Below are 16824 nucleotides of genomic sequence, written 5' to 3'. Positions count from 1 at the left end.
CTTTGCATTTTGGAATTCCTTCCCATTAGTTCCAGAAATGTTTGCCAGTTTACAAGATGGATACACATACTGGGAGTAAGCTTCAAAATAAAGAATAAAGGGGGTTGGGAAAAGTGCTTTCCTCCCTTAAAATGTCACCATTTTTGACAGGGAAACAATAAAGATCCGTGTAGAGAGCTTGGGCTACCACAGTAAGAGGAAACTGAAACAGAGTCGTTGTGCCACTAGAGAAGGAAGAAGGAATATTCCTCAGTGAAGCTGGAGTAGCAATGGCCATTTGGGGAAATTTTATTTAATTTTAATTATTTACTGATGTATAGTTAACAAGAGTGTTGTATTAGTTTCAAGTGTGCAGTATACTAGTTCACTGATGTTACACATTTCTCAGTACTCCTCAAGATGAGTGGATTCTTGACCCCTTTGTCTGTCTCACCCCTCACTCCCCCGCCTCCGTTCTGGTAACCAACAGCTCTCTTGGTTTCTAAGAGTCTCTTTTTTTGTCTCTCTGTTTCTTTCGTTTCCTAAATTCCACATATGAGTGAAAAAGACAAGTAGCGATAGTAATTTTGAAAAGGTTAGAGAAAGAATAAAATTGTCTACAGGCTGGCTGTAATAAGGTTGGTATAATTATAGACACATATACATTTTTTTCCATGAAAAGGAAACAGAGAAAATACACACGATAACAAAATGCGTTTGACTTCCTAGCGGTGTCCGCCTTGTTTGAAGTGGACGGGAGATCATGTGGTTTACAGGTTAAAGATACAAAGTTTGAGTGTAGCTAGGGGAGCTGGTGTTTCAGTTCAAGTTCCTTTGAAGCAGAGCCTGAGACAGGATTCTTCTTCGAGTGATTTTTTTTTGTTTGGAAAAGCGCTCTTTGGAGAAGGGCAATGGGGGGGACAAGGGGGGCAGAGTGAAAAGCTAAGACGCAGGCTGGTTCTCGCTGCTGAGGAGCTTCAGTCCGAACCCACAGGGACTCTCAGGGGACGGGTCACATTGACCAGCTGGCTCCCCCTCCGGTACCCACCCTCCCTGGCTGCCCATTATTGGCTTCCTTCGTTTGGCTCAAGGAGGTTCTCCAGAGCACGGCTTGGTTGTGGGTATCTGTGAGCGCTCTCAGTGGGTTCCCTGACAGAGACAGGTGCTGGCTTCCACCAGCAGATACAATAGCAGTCAGCCGAAGGCACCAGGAATTCTCTTTTGCAAAGCAAGCAGATACACGAAATGTATACATTCTTGCTGGAATCCGTAGAGCTTTGTATGTTTTGAATTCCTTCCTTATCTCAAAAGTGACCTCCTCCACTTGCCCCTTCCCCATTTCACCCTGGAAAAAATGTTCTCCTTGCCTCACTCCCAGAGAACTGTACATGCTCGCCCACGATTCTTCATTATTGTTCACGTGTCCGTTTTCCCCATCCAGCTCACGCTTCTCCATTGCAGGGATGGTGTTTTATTCACTCCGCCTTCCTCAGGGACTGAAATGGTGCCTGACCCACGGGCACTTGCGGTATTATTCAAGTGCCCCTTGCGTGTGAGGGAGATTGTCCATCCAGCACTCTGTCATCCCTGAAAATCTTTGCAGGGATCTGGGAACTTCCTTGGTCTGTTTTGGAATAGCTCTGTTTTAAAACATGATGAGTTAAATGCTGTCTGACAATGCCAAGTTCAAATTGTATGTTATGGTAAAAGGAACTAGAGAAACTTCTTTTCTTTTTTAATTTTTTAAAAATTTTTATTTATTTTTGAGACAGAGAGAGACAGAACATGAGCAGGGGAGGGGCAGAGAGAGAGGGAGACACAGGATCCGAAGCAGGCTCCAGGCTCTCAGCTGTCAGCACAGAGCCTGACGCAGGGCTCGAACTCACAAACTGTGAGATCGTGACTTGAGCCAAAGTCGGACGCTCAACCGACTGAGCCACCCAGGCGCCCCAGAGAAACTTCTTAATCTCCAAAAGTTGACAAGGAGCTCAGAGACGTCCAGGGCCAGTATCGGTTCAGCACATCTATGTGTGCCATCTATGGACAAAATCACACATCTATGTGTGTGTGTGTGTGTGTGTGTGTGTGTGTGTGTGTGTGTGTGCGCGCGCGCGCGCAAAACTGTGATAGTCCAGGGGCACCTGGGTGGCTCAGTGGGTTAAGTGTCCGACTTCGGCTCAGGTCATGATCTCACGGTCCGTGAGTTCGAGCCCCGCGTCGGGCCCTGTGCTAACAGCTCAGAGCCTGGAGCCTGTTTCAGATTCTGTGTCTCCCTCTCTCTCTGCCCCTCCCCCGCTCATGCTCTGCCTCTCTCTGTCTCAAAAATAAATAAACTTTAAAAAAAATTAAAAAAACTGTGATAATCCAGTTGTAGTAGCTTTTTCTACACTTCAGAGGACTAGGTCTCTAGATGATGCTCACAACTACAAATAAACAGTTTTCTGTTTTTCTTTCTAATGTGAATGAATTTTGTTTCTTTTCCTTGCCTGAAAGAACTGGCCAGGACCTATCTTATGAGGTTGAATACAAATGGTAAGCCTTTCCTGCTTCATTCAGTTTTTAATGTTTTATTTATTTTTAGTAATCTCTACCCCCATCATGGGGCTCCAACTCATGACCTTGAGATCAAGAGTCACATGCTCTCCCCCAGCCAGGCATCCTCATTCTTGCTTTATTCTTGATCTTTGGTGGAAGGCATTCTGGTTTTCATCGTTGAGTGATCCTAGCTGTAGGATTTTTATAGATTATTTTTATCATGCTGAAAAGCGTCCTTCTGTTTGTAGTTTGTTGTAGGTTCTTATCATGAATGGATATAGATTTTCTCAAAAGGTTTTTCTAGATCTATTGAGATGATCTTTTCTGTTTAGTTTTTAATATGATTAATTACATTGACTGATTTTTCTTGCATTCTGGGATAAATTAATTTGGTCGTGATGTATCATCCTTTTTATATACTGTTGGCTTTGATTTGCTAATTTTGTTTTAGATTTTTGCATGTATGCTCATGAGAGATATTAGCCTATGGTCTTTTCTTGTAATTTCTTGATTTTGCTATCAGAGTAATGCTGGTCTCATCAAATTAATTAGGGAATATTCTGTGCTCTGGAACATCCTGGAAGAATTTGTGTAGAGTTGATAACATTTCTTTCTTCAGTTTTTGAGAGATTTATCAGTGAAGCCATCTGGAGGTGCAATTTTCTAACAAAAAGTTTTTAAATTACAGTACAACTTTTTTTCTACATACAAACCTGTTCAGGTTCTTACTCTGCTTAAGTAAGTAGCTTTGATAGTTTGCATCTTTCAACATATTTTTCAGATTTTTATCCAGGTTGTCAAATTTATTTTCATAAAGTTATTCATAATATTTTCTCATTGTCCTTTAAATGAATAGTGGTGGCAGAATTGCAATTCCTGACCTTGGTAATTTGTGTTTTCTATTTTACCAGACCCACTTGACTCGTGATATGTCAGCGTTATTGATCTTGTCAAAAAAAAAAATTTACATTTGGTGTCACTGATGTTTCTCTATTGGTTTTGTTTCATATTCCATTGAATTCTGCTCTGGTCTTTTATTATTTTCATTCTTCTGATTGCAGTGGGATTTATATGCTCTTCATTGTGAAGTTTCTTAAGATTGAAGCTGTGATTTAAGATTCCTTTTTCTTTTCTAATGTGGGTGTTCAGTGCTTTAAATTCTACTCCAAGAATGGAATTAACTGTATCATGTATAAATAGCATGTTTTCCTTTTCATGCAGTTCAGAATACTTCCTATTTTCCCTTGTGATGACTTGTGTAATCCATGGGTTATATAAAAGTGTTCTATTTAGTTTCCAAATATCTAGGGATTTCCCCAGGTTCTTTGTGGTCAGAGAACATACTTTGTATGACTTAAATCCTTTTTAATTGACCAAGAATTGTTTTCTGTCCTAGAATATGCTCCATCTTGGTAAGCATTTTATGTGCACTGGAAAGAGTATATGTTCTGCCATAGTAGGGTGAAATGTTCCCTGAATATCTGTTAGATCAAGTTGGATGACAGCATTGGTCAAGTCTTTTGTATCCTCACTGACTTTCTGGCCACTTGTTCTGTTGTTGAGAGAAATATGTTGAAATCTCCTGCTATGGTTGTGGGTTTGTCTATTTCTTATAGTTTTATCAGTTTTTGCTACATGTCTTTGGAAGCTGTGTTATTAGTTACATATGTGTTTGTTGTCTTTTTAATGAATGCATACCTTTGATGTTAGGAAGTGTCCCTCTTTATCTTGGATAGTATTTTTTGCTCTGAAATACACTTTGCCTTGGTCTATCCTAGTCACTCCAGCCTTCTTCTGACATTTGTGAGTACGGTGACACTATATATGCGTTCATAACACCTGCTGCTGCATTTAATATGTTCCACTATGTTGTTTTAGCTAAAATATTTTTAAAAATCCTGCCTCACATATGGTTGAAAAATAAATGAATATTTGGGGCACTGGGTGGCTCAGTCGGTTAAATGTCCGACTTCAGCTCAGGTCACGATCTCACGGTTCATGGGTTCGAGCCCCACCTTAGACTCTGCGCTGACAGCACAGAGCCTGGAGCCTGCTTTGGATTCTGTGTCTCCCTCTCTCTCTCTGCCCCTCCCCCGCTCATGCTCTGTCTCTGTCTCTTGAAAGTAATAAATAAACGTTAAAAAATATTTAAAAAAATAACAAATGAATATTTATTGTTTTCCTCCAAGTTTTTATTCCAGTTCTAGTTAGTTAACATACAGTATAATATTTGCTTCAGGTGTAGGATTAGTAATTCATCTCTTCCAGACAACAGCCAGCACTCATCACAAGTGCCCTCCTTCATCCCCTTCACCTGTATAACCCGTTCCCCCATGCTTCCGTCCAGTAACCTTCAGTTTGTTCTCTACAGTTAAGAGTCTGTTTCTCGTATGTGCCACCATGAGTTTGACAGTTTTCCAATGCTTAAATATCTTTCCAATAAAATACATAGACATATATAATAGGTGATACTATAAAAATTGATAAAGGATATTTTCTTTTAAAAATTTTTTTTAAGTTTATTTATTTTGAGAGAGACAGAGACAGTGTGAGCAGGGGAGGGACAGAGAGAGAGGGAGAGAGAGAGAAAATCCCAAGCAGGCTCCGTCCGCACTGTCACCACGGAGCCTGACGCGGGGCTGGAACCCACATACTGTGAGATCATGACCTGAACCAAAGTCAGATGCTCAATGACTGAGCCACCCAGGTGCCCTGATAAATGGTATTTTCTTAAATGTTGGCTGAAACTTGGAATATGGAATCATAACAGTAAACATTTTATACGTCTTTGTCTTAAAAGCCACTGATCTAGCTATCATATTGAAATGTTTTATTCATCCATGATTTTGTACCATCATGCATTGGTCATTTGACAAATCATGATTCTTTGAGTTTTGAGTTCTTCTGAATGTTGATACATTTCGCTACACAATGTCAAAAACATTGCATATTTTAATATCTCTCTATATCTTATTGGAAAAATATTTAAGCATTGGGAAGCTGTCAAGGTCATGATGGCACATACAAATTTTCAGAATTTCTAACTTCTATTAGACCACTTGAATTTTATCATTGGTGACAAATTTTGTAAATTATTTTTCTTAAATAAAAGGCTCATTCAGTAGCCCTCAGTTTGTTCTCTATATTGAAGTGTCTCTTATGGGTTAGCCTCCTTCTCTGTTTTTATGTTATTTTATTTTTCCTTTCATTTCCCTATGTTCATCTGTTTTGTCTCTTAAAATACACATGTGAGTGAAATCTTATTTGTCTTTCTCTGACTTACTTTACTTAGCATCATATGCTCTAGTTCCATCCATGTAGTTGCAAATACCAAGATTTCATTCTTTTTGATCACTGAGGGATATTCCAGTGTGTGTGTGTGTGTGTGTGTGTGTGTGTGTGTGGACACGTGTATATACATGCTTTGGATTCTGTGTCTCCGTCTCTCCCTCTTCAGATTCTGTGTCTCCCTCCCTCCCTCTGATAGCTAGATCAATGGCTTTTAAGATAAAGATGTATAAAATGTTTATTGTTATGATTCCATATTCCAAGTTGCAGCCAACATTTAAGAAAATACCATTTATCAGGGCATGTATATGTACATGTATATATGTATACACACACACACACACACACACACACACACAACTTCTGTATCCACTCCTCAGTCTATGGACACTTGGGCTGTGTAGTTTGGCTATTGATAATGCTGCTGTTAAACATTGGGGTCCATGTGCCCCTTTGAATCAGCATGTTTGTATCCTTTGAATAAATTCCTAGTAATGCAATCGATGGTTCAAAGGATAGTTCTATTTTTAACTTTTTGAGGAACCTCCATCCCCTTTTCTAGAGTGGCTGCACCAGTTTGCATCTGGTGGATGGGCTAAATGGGTGATGGGCCGTAAGGAGGGCATTTGTCGGGATGAGCACTGGGTATGTATGTAAGTGATGAATCACTAAGTTCTACTCCTGAAACCAGCACTCCACTCCACAGTAACTAAATTGAATTTAAATTTTAAAAAAGGAGCTGTAAATAACATGTTTGACAAATACTCAAATGCTATCAATAATAGCTTATTAGTTATTTTTTCAAATAAGTTTCATGAAAATAAAGCATTCGATTCAGCTCACAATTCAAACAATTTCAACGAGCTCTTTCCTCGAGATCATGTTAGGCTTCAGTATGTACCACAGATGCATAGGTATTCAGTGATCAAGATTTATCAAAAGTAATCATTTTTCCTGCTTCATCAAGGACTTTCTTAAGTGATGCTGGCCTTCCTTTTCCTCCCCCCCTCGTGCTCGTCCTCGTCCTCGTCGTCGTCCTCCTCCTCCTCCTCCTCCTCCTCAGTCTTCTCAGTCTCGTGCCTGATGCTATGGCTTTCATTTGTGTTAGGTCACTATTGGGTTTGCTCACCATTGCTCTTTTACCATCAATGGACATAGCAACCCATGGGGGAAAAGCATACATCTTTTAGTATTATTATAAAACCAGTCTATTATAAAAATATCATACCCTCTGAAAAGGTCTCACTACCCACCCGAGGGATCTGTGGGCCACACCTTGAAACGAGGTACACTACATATGGAAGTTGAGTCTATTCAGCCTAAAAATAATTGTTAGAGTCATGTGGAGAAAGGATATATGAACAAAGAAACATGCTATTCAGTTATTTGCTGCATTGGAACTAAATTAAAAGTCATTGCCATTCCTACTGGTGGTTAAGGACTGTGTAGTGACCCTGGGCATCTGATGTACCAAGTCTTTATTTCATTGACTGCCTCCATCCAAGCGACGGTAGAATCCATGTGTGTTCGTATGCAGGCTGTAAGACCATGACCATGTAAACATACCTCATGACCATTAAGTGAGGTGATATGTCCTAGGCTCAGCATATAATAAGCTGACTATAAATGCTGGTGTTTTAAAAAGGAGGCTGTTCTTGATTGTTTAAATTCTTTTGGAGACTGTTTTTAATGAAAAGCAATTCAGTTCTTTCTAAATTCATGTAATCAAAACTAATGACTAACATATAATCCAATCTAATGACCAACATTGTCAAGATGAGTGGATGAATTCATTTGTAGTTACCACTGTAATTATATATAATTTGGGGCTTTTTCTGTTTAAAAAATGTTCACTATATTAGGTTGGTAAAATACTCCTCATCTGATTTTATTTATACTATTATTTTTGTTTCTATGGAAATCTTTTTTTTCCATAGACAATTTAAATATTAACTCCAGTATTATATATAAAGAATTATAAATAATTGAAGCCTAAAATTTGAACTTTCCTTATTTGAATTCAAATTATTTGGGGGACAATTTTCTGATTTTTTTTCCACCCTTGACCACTCCCTAAAAGACAAAGTGCATTCATTAGAACGGAATATTTATGAGTAGATTGATAGAAAAATTCATATATCAGTTTGTAAAGGATGGAGCTGGAGTTGGGTTGGAGAGTTTGTGGATGGATATGGACATCTATTTCCTATGCTGGTAGGATAGATACTGTAGGTGCAGACAGATACCGTTATCCCAACTTTTGCAGATATGGCTATTGAAATTCAGAATGTTAACATGCCACGATGCTATAACTAGTCATGGTCATAGCTGGGACTGGAAACCAAATCTTATTGACTCCAAAGCCTCTCTTGGTCCCAAAGATCTGTAATGAGGAAAATCCCATTGACTAAATATCTTCACACCTGTCATGCAGGGCCGCCGGATAGGGGTGTGCGGGGTGTGGACACCACTAGTTAGCCATATGAGGAGTCGAGATGTGGTTCACACTTAACCTTGAGCTCACCATTCCAAGCCTTACACCTTAACATGGGGTTACCCTACACTCAGCACAAGGGAATCTTCGTTCTAACTGCTAAGTAAGAGTGAATGTCATGTTGTAACTTTGCATAAAGGATCCACTTAGACTAACCACGCATGCTACAGACTGCTGGGTTAATAGGTTCTTTATAAACATTGTGTAAATATTGTGTATTATATGCAAATATTATATAGCCACATGTTATACATTCTGTGTCAGTCGTATAAACATTATACACAAAATAAATATAAATGTTATACTTTATATTGTTGCTCCATGTTATAGTATAGGTTCTTTGTGTGTATTATTTCCAACCCTCAGATCTATTCTTTATAAAATTCTTAATCGCATGTAATAGATGCTGACATTGCATGTAGGGACCCCCGGATTTCCGTAAAACATGGGCTTCCATTTTCTTCCGTGGCTCTCCTTCCTTTTCTTCCGTAATTGTGACTGTAATTCACCTCCGTGGCAGAAACCCATTTGATAAAGATCCTAAATTTATGCAACCTGTAGTACCCATCCTAGAGGTCCCTCCTCTCCAACATGGCCACTGCTGCCCTGCAATTCTTAGCCCTGTTCTTAACCAAATATGGTTTTCCCTGCTACCACACCTAAGCCACCGTGAAAACTTTCCTCAGGTGACAGACGTCTCACAGGCAGATTTTAGAGCAGGCTAATAAAGAAACTCGAGGAGCTTGAAGACGCAGAACTGGGGGACACTGACATGCCCCATGGTTCTCCCGAGGATTCATTCTTTGTAGGACAGGCTATTTTTCAGTCATCTCTGCCTTTGCCCAGCCGCACAGTTGTCTTCTATTTGTAGGATAAGGGGTCTTTGCTCTCACTTCGCTTCAACCCATTGTTTCAACTTCTTCAGCAGAGATTTTCGTGTAGCATATTTATGTTTCTGTCACATTAAATGTATGTTCCCATCATGTTGGATTATGAGGCCCTAAAGGAAAGAGGACAGCACAGGATTTATTGATTTTATTTATTACTGGGCCCCACATATGGGAGATACGTTTTTATATTGAATTGGAATAAGGTGATGCTAACAAGACGTCCCTAGGGGTATGCAGTCGTAGCCTAATTTGTACCCTGCAAACCCACCAAGTTAGCCACCGTTGGTCAGAGAGAAGGTTGTCAACTTTGATTAAAACATGACCTGTGCTCACAAAGGGAATTTGGGTGTTGGAAGAGTGATAGTTGTGACTTAAAAGTAAACACTTCATTTGTATGGTTGGTGATTATAGAGCACCGTTCAAGTTAGCACCATCTGCTCTTACGTTGTCGCCCATTTCTCAACAGATCTCACGTTTAGACACTCTGTGGAGTCAAGGGGCATCAAGTGGAATTATGTGACACCCAATGAAAGGAGAAACCGGGGTGCATAAAAGAAAATTACATAATCGATGAGAAACGGAACAAAATCCATTACCTAAGTCTCTTGATAAACTGCTGTTTATTTCTAGTACCTTCCACATTCAGCCCCTCTTCCTTTTCTTGTAACACATCAATAATTCTCTCTCTTTTTTTAAAGGGTGTTTTTCAAATTTTTTAAGTGTTTATTTATTTCTGAGAGAGAGACAGACAGACAGAGCATGAGTGGGGGAGGGGCAGAGAGAGAGGGAGACACAGAGTCCAAAACAGGCTCCAGGCTCTGAGCTGTCAGCACAGAGCCCAACGTGGGGCTCGAACTCACGGACCGTGAGATCATGACCTGAGCCGAAATCTGATGCTTAACTGACTGAGCCACCCAGCTGCTCTCCCTCCTCTCTTTTTGGTGTTCTTACCACTAGTAGTTTTCTTTATAGCTTTAGGATGTTGCTGCAGCAGGCTTTAGTATTTCCCCACTGTAGGTCAGTTTCAGTGACATCAGAGCCACCTGCCTTTTGTTACATGAAAATATAAAGAATTGCATGACCAGCATATAAACCAAGAAACAAATTTGGCATTCTTTTCCTCAAGAATTGCTATTGATTAAGTTCTCTCATGGACTCAGTTTTTATTAATTTTATTAATTTTAATTACAGTATAATTGGCATACAGTGTTATATTAGTTTCAGGTGTGCAACAATGCAGTGATTCAACAGTTCTTTTTTTATATAAAGTGTATATACTTATTTTGAGAGAGAGAGAGAGAGAGAGAGATCATAAGCACGGGAGGGGCAGAGAGGGAGGGAGAGAGAAAGAAAAGAAGGGGAAAAGAAAACTCAGCGTGGAGCCTGAAGTGGGGCTCAAACTCATGGCCCATGAAATCTTGACTTGGGCAGATGATTCAGTAATTCCGTCCATCACCTGGTGCTCATCATAACTGCACTCCTTAACGCCCATCACCTATTTCCCCCCTCCCCCCATACATGTCCTTTCATTGAGTCATTTTTCAATCATGTTTGAGTAGGGGGAGGGGCAGAGGGAGGAAGAAAGAGAATCCCAAGCAGGCTCCATGCCCAGCACAGAGCTCTATGCGGGGCTCGATCCCACAACCGTGAAATCATGACCTGAGCAGAAGTCAAGAGTCAGACGCTCAAGTGACTGAGCCACCCAGGTGTCCCTAGGGCATTTAAAAAAATGTTTATTTATTTTTGTGAGAGAGTACAGGAGCAATGGAGAGAGGGAGACAGAGAATCCCAAGCAGGCTGCACGTTGCCAGCACAAAGCCCAACATGGGGCTCGAACCCACGAACCGTGAGATCATGCCCTGAGCCAAAGTTGAATGCTCAACCAACCGAGTCACCCGGGTGCCCCAGCCCCTAGGCCATTTTTTAAATGACGGAGGAACGAGGGAAAACCAGGCAAGTTGTCAGCCACTGCAGGTGTTACTGTGGTGGTGGTCAAGGGTACTAGTGAATTGACATCTTGCCGTGGACAGAGAGAATAGTGTGGAGGCTGTCTGGGAACTTTGGTTACCCCCATCTTGTACAGTCGCCTGTTTTCTTGCTGTGTTGGAGTTCTTCTGTGGCTTCCTATTTTTCTTTCACTTGCTATAATGGGAAATTTAATTCTACTTTAAAGTGGAAGTGATGTATAAAGCAGTATTTTGGTGTCATGTGCAGAGACAGTTCTCCCCGTCAGCTCTTTTTTGTTTCTGTGATTCTGTTTGTCTATATATGTTTTCCATGACACGTTGCTGTCATCTATCTTCTCTACGTTGTTCAGAGATACTTGATTACACAGTGGACATAGATGACCCGGATCTTACCCAGCCTACGCTTTCCGCAAATCCTGTGGCCCTTTCTGACCACATTCCCTGAAATGGACCTTTCCATTCACACCCCTGCTCTCTCTGTGCTTTCTTTGGTTTTTACTTTTACTTCGTAGCACTGACCAACACCCGCAATTACATGCGGGCCTGTTTACAATTTATTTTTAGCACATATAATGCATGTTCATTGTCTCTCCCCCACCAAGAATGTAAGCTCTGAGAATGGACTTGGTTTTTTTCATTATTGTAGTATTCCCAGAGCCTAGCACACGCTTTGGGTCACAGCAAGTGCTCGGAAATACTTGTTAGAGCTTTCGTGTTTACCTTTTATACTAAAGAGATGCTCATATTTACACATTGTTAAGGCAATGGTGAATGTTGATTCAGCATGCAGAATTTCGATTGAAAGGTAGATTTTCCGGAATAGAACTATTCCAAAGAAGATAGCTAATTTTTATTTCCTCTAGGGTCTGTGTTAAACACTGAGTGCCTGCATTTGCTGGATAGTTTTATGTACACTGTTGCTAATCTTAATAACAAGAAGAAAATATAAGTATAATCATTATTACTGAGATTATCAAGTTAATCACTGTAAATTTTTTTAATTTAGAATTAAATCCATGTTTAGGATTTTGCCAATAAGCAAACTTTAGAAACTATAATGGAAGCTAAAAGAAAATATAAAAACATAAACTAAGTTTCTTGCTGAAAAAGTTTCCCATCCTTATGACATAATCCAGTTGTACTCACTGTCCTTAAAGGGACAGTGATAGAATTATCTTTTATTTTTTTGAAAACTGAGCATTATCTTAATTATCAGAGCATTGTTTAGATCTGGTAATGATTTCTTTACTATTCTCTTGAACTTGGGAAACCAAATGAAGGAAGAGAGTCTGGGACTGAGTATTCCTTCTAGTTCTCTGTATCAGTGAACAGCATCCTCTATTGGAATATGCAGCACCAAAATCCCCTGTTGTGCTCCAAAGCATTTTTAAAATTTGAAAAATACTGGAGGGACATCACTGATTTCTATGCTATTTGCCGAATGTAGGCATCTCACTCTCTGTATACGATTCACTGTTACTAAGAAACTGTAGTCTATGAACGACATTTGCCAATGATGATTCTTCTTTCAAAGAGCATTGGCCATATTTCAAAAACTACTTAAAGAAATAGCACAACCGTGTTTTCCTGTCCACACTATTTGAGACCATTATGTGCCTCTGGAAAAGGGTGCTCCGTGAATGCTCCAGATCTCATTTATCTGGCTGAAGCTGCTTCCAATAAAGAACCCACCAAGTACAACTCATGGAGCATTCTCCCTCTTTCTTCCACAGTCTTTCCAATATCTGTAATAATACTTTTTTTCATCAAAATATTAATATGCATTTAAGTAGTTTTCTGGGGCAACAGATCACGGTTATTTAGGCGTACCTCAATTTGTTACTTTCAAAATGCAGAAGATAGCTGAAGAATGTATTAGGCCATTGTATCCTGACGAACAGAAACGGCTTTTTAAGGACAATCTGAATACTAGTGCTCTCTAAAATGACCTTCTGTGATACAGTTCATTGCTTCTGTTTATCGGTTTCCCCATCTGTAAAAGAGAGTGTGGCAGTAGAAGACTTGAGGATTTCCGAAGTCTGTTGGAGCTGCAAAGCTCTGTGTCTCTTAGTTTTGCCGCGGTCTCTTCTAGAGTGCGATTCTACAAAACTTCTGTGGTGTTACTCAGAAGTACCAACAACCTCAAGGCTGATGGAGGCATGTGAGATCATCAGCACTGATATGCGAAAGAGTTGCCAAGTTCAAGGACAATATTGACGCGGTGAACACTGTGTACTTACACTAGTGCATTTATTTGGGGCCATTCTCCTGATCTCCAGTGTTTCCAGTTCCTTTTAAAAACTCTTCAGGATCTCCGACCACTCGCATCCTTGCCCAATATACCTCCACCAGAGATGCCTCCATGGAAAGAATGGAAGGAGAGTTAGCATCCATTGATCTCCAGTAGGGAGAGAGCTGCTATCCTCAGGCGTGCTCTAACTGCCCCCGGTGGTTCCAATTCAACTGGTCAGCAATGTGGCCTGGGCATTAGGATTTCCTTTTAACTCTTTAATTGTGGTAAAATACCTATAGCATATGGTTCACCATCTTAACCATTTCTAATTGCGCAGTCCAGTGACGTTAAGCACATTCACGTCATCGTTCACGCATCACATCACCACCGTCCATCTCCAGAACTAGTCCGTCTTCCAAAACGAACAAGTAACTTCTCATCCCCCACTGCCCCCATGTCCTGGAAACCACTTTCAGTGTTGTGAATTGGATCACTGTAGACGCCTCAATATTAGGATTGTTATAAGTGCCCATGTGGTTTCATTGGGCTAACAAGGTCAACAACCACAGGACTATCTGGTGCATGTGGGTGTAACCACTCAAAAGGACTTGTACTTTCACAAAGATTGTGTGAAAAAGTGGGAGGAAACTCATTATTAGGAGGCTCTCCCAGTAGCTTTTCTTCAACAACATCTGTGTGTCTGCAAAAGTCAGGTTGCCGACTTGATTCCCCACTGCAAAAATATCGCCCAGTCGTGGCCTCCATCGAATCATGTTCTGGGGAAACATAATAAAGAAGCAACACCTGTGAGCAGGAATTCCAGTGCTAATGGAAACCAGGAACCAGGGGCAAACGCAAGTGTAGAAGTAAATATACAGGTACCACTGAGCTTCCTGGAATGTCTAGGTGTTATCAAGCTTGTTACCCCAAGATCACAAGAGGAGGGTTAATGAAGGACGTTTGCTCGTGAGAGTGGAGAGGACCTCCCGCCGCTGAGCAAACAGCTGGGTGGGTGGTGAAAAGGAGGATTTAATGTTTCTACTTTGTCAGGTGAGAAGTCCTCTTGTTGGGCGAATGGCAGATCCCCACGAACTTACAACATACTCAGAAGATTTAGATTAAATTTCCTCATGGGAGAATTCACACGTGTTTCTAAATGCTGTGCCTCTGAAAGCTAGTCACAGTGTGAAGACTGCTGGTTATTTGAAGCCTGTGTCACAGCATTATTATCGCTTACCCCCTCGAAGTGCCTTCTATGCCGATCGTTGTTAGGGGTCTTTGTTGCACTGCTGTTAACATACAGCCTCTAAAAATGATACGAAATATTAGTTTCTGTTCTTTCCTCAGGCTAGAGAGATCCATCTACTCTGTAATGCATTTTTAGTAGTGCTAAATTGCCTTAAGGTTTGAGAAGATGAGTCTAAAAACTGTCTCTATAAAAAGAAAAAAATGACCCAGAAATGACACATTATGTGTGAAAATCAAAAGGGTAATAAAAGGCATTCTGATATTCACAGCGTCTGTGCATTTGTCTCTCTGATGATGGCATTGTCTGGGTCACTGTGCAAACTGCACTTTGCTGGCTTCTTAGGCACAAGTGGCTGGCTTAGTTCGCATGCTTGCCCTGGTAGGCCCTCAGTGTCCTGTGTGAGGGCCACATCTTTCAGTTGATGGGAGCATCCAGTTAGGTATGAAAGGACCTTTCTGACTGGAGGAAGGATTCATCTACTGGAGAATCCATGAGCTTATCTAAGACAACTTATTTTGAAATAGAGGCAAATGATCATGAAGATGTACCTGCAAGTTGGAAGCCGAGGGGGACTTCTTCCTTATGCTGCTGAGGAAAGCCTCAGCAGGACCCCCTACAGCCTTCAGATGCATTGGCTTGATGGACACCTGTGAGATGATCAGAACTCACATCTCTGTCTCCTGGTCTATCATTCCACAGCTATTTATTTCAGGGGTAGTATAAGCTCCATATACCATGCTAGGGTCTGATTTCAGGGTTAGTGAAAACACTCCCCCGGGAAGTGCTGCTCTCGGTCCCTGCCTTCTCTGGGTGGCCAGATTGCCCAGCCTTACTTCTTCTGGATTTGTGTGCTTTCGGCTAATGTTTCTCAAATGAAACATACAAGGGAGCAGTGAAAGAACTAAGTTCTTTATCAAAGAGAGAGAAAGCAGAAGGGGTGAAGGACATGAAACCAAATTCGTGTGTCTATGGAGGAAATATTCGGGGCCAGGAGGGAATGTGACACCTTCCGTGGCCTTTGGGATGGCAATTGGAAAATACCACTGTGAACAAACCTGGCTGTTTGCAATTCCCAGGACAGACCATCAACTTTAAAACCAGCAGGGCCTTCTATGAATGTACGGAGGGTTCAATTTAGGACACGTACACTCATTCGAAAATAAATAAATAACTAATTAATTCTGTAGATCTTTCTTTTTCTGGCAGTAACCTTTCCACTAAAGGCAAAATATGTTGTTTTCCCACAGTAGTGTAGATTTATTTAACTCATTTCTCAATAATTGTTTGATGATGTATCTCTTGCCCACAATAGCACATCATTACATCCTTAACGTGCATGGCGCCCGGGGCACAAAAGGTTGACTCAGCAATTGTTGAACCAGTGTAGGCAGGGCATAATAAAGGCCGATCCAGAAGGGTGAAGACCAGATACATTTCTTTGCTGGCACTATTTCTCAGTCCTATTTTACTTATAAATTTACATATATAGCCTCAGGAAAATGACTTTTCTTGATTCAGTCGGTCAACATGTACTTGTCGAGTGCCTACGATGTGTCAGGCACTGTTTAAGGCACCGGGGAGATTTTCTGCATAGGGTTGGAACTTGAGTTTAAATATTCTCCAGATTTTGAAGGACATTAGAATTGCTCCTGACAATTTTCCTCTAATTTCTTTCCATGTATCAAGTATCATTTCTCATCTCTTTGTAAAGGTAGGAAAATACCTTCAAATTCATTTTAACATAAGTAAACTTTTTAGCATTTTCCTCCAGGAAGCACTGGAAGAACAAATTCTATTTTGGGAGGCAAACAGTTATTTTTAATGGTCAAAGAAAACAGTAAGGAGAAAGAGGAAGAGCGAGCAGAATGAAAGATGAGATGGGGGGAACCAGGAGAGACCTGCACGTGATAAGAATTATTGTGTTTTTTGCAAAGTTAACTAAAACGTGTTTATGAGGTTGAATTCCAAGCCCATGGTTTCAGATGCACAAGATGTAATTTTATTTATACTGTAATTACTTCCCCGCCCCCCCCCCCAGATCCCTGTTGTGTGTGAGTCAGAAAATTTTATGTATTCACCCTTAAAGTTAAGTTCAGTGATATGTCAACCTGTTAGGTTCAAAGTCAGTTACTTCCTCCCTTCTACCCGTCTTTATGGTGTTAAATGCTGGGGCTTAAGGAAAGGCTGTC

General features: G+C 40.6%; 1 protein-coding gene across 2 annotated transcripts in view; it reads left to right on the top strand.

Moving 5' to 3' along the window:
* CSMD1 (CUB and Sushi multiple domains 1) overlaps positions 1-16824 on the top strand; it is a 2022422-nt gene that overhangs the window by 1428535 nt on the left and 577063 nt on the right. The gene's annotated exons all lie outside the window — the stretch shown is intronic.

The sequence above is a fragment of the Prionailurus bengalensis genome, chromosome B1 (assembly GCF_016509475.1).
Source record: "Prionailurus bengalensis isolate Pbe53 chromosome B1, Fcat_Pben_1.1_paternal_pri, whole genome shotgun sequence".
In the NCBI taxonomy this organism is placed as follows: Eukaryota; Metazoa; Chordata; class Mammalia; order Carnivora; family Felidae; genus Prionailurus; species Prionailurus bengalensis.
Note: the sequence above shows the minus strand (reverse complement) of the source record. Positions and strands in the feature narration are given on the sequence as shown.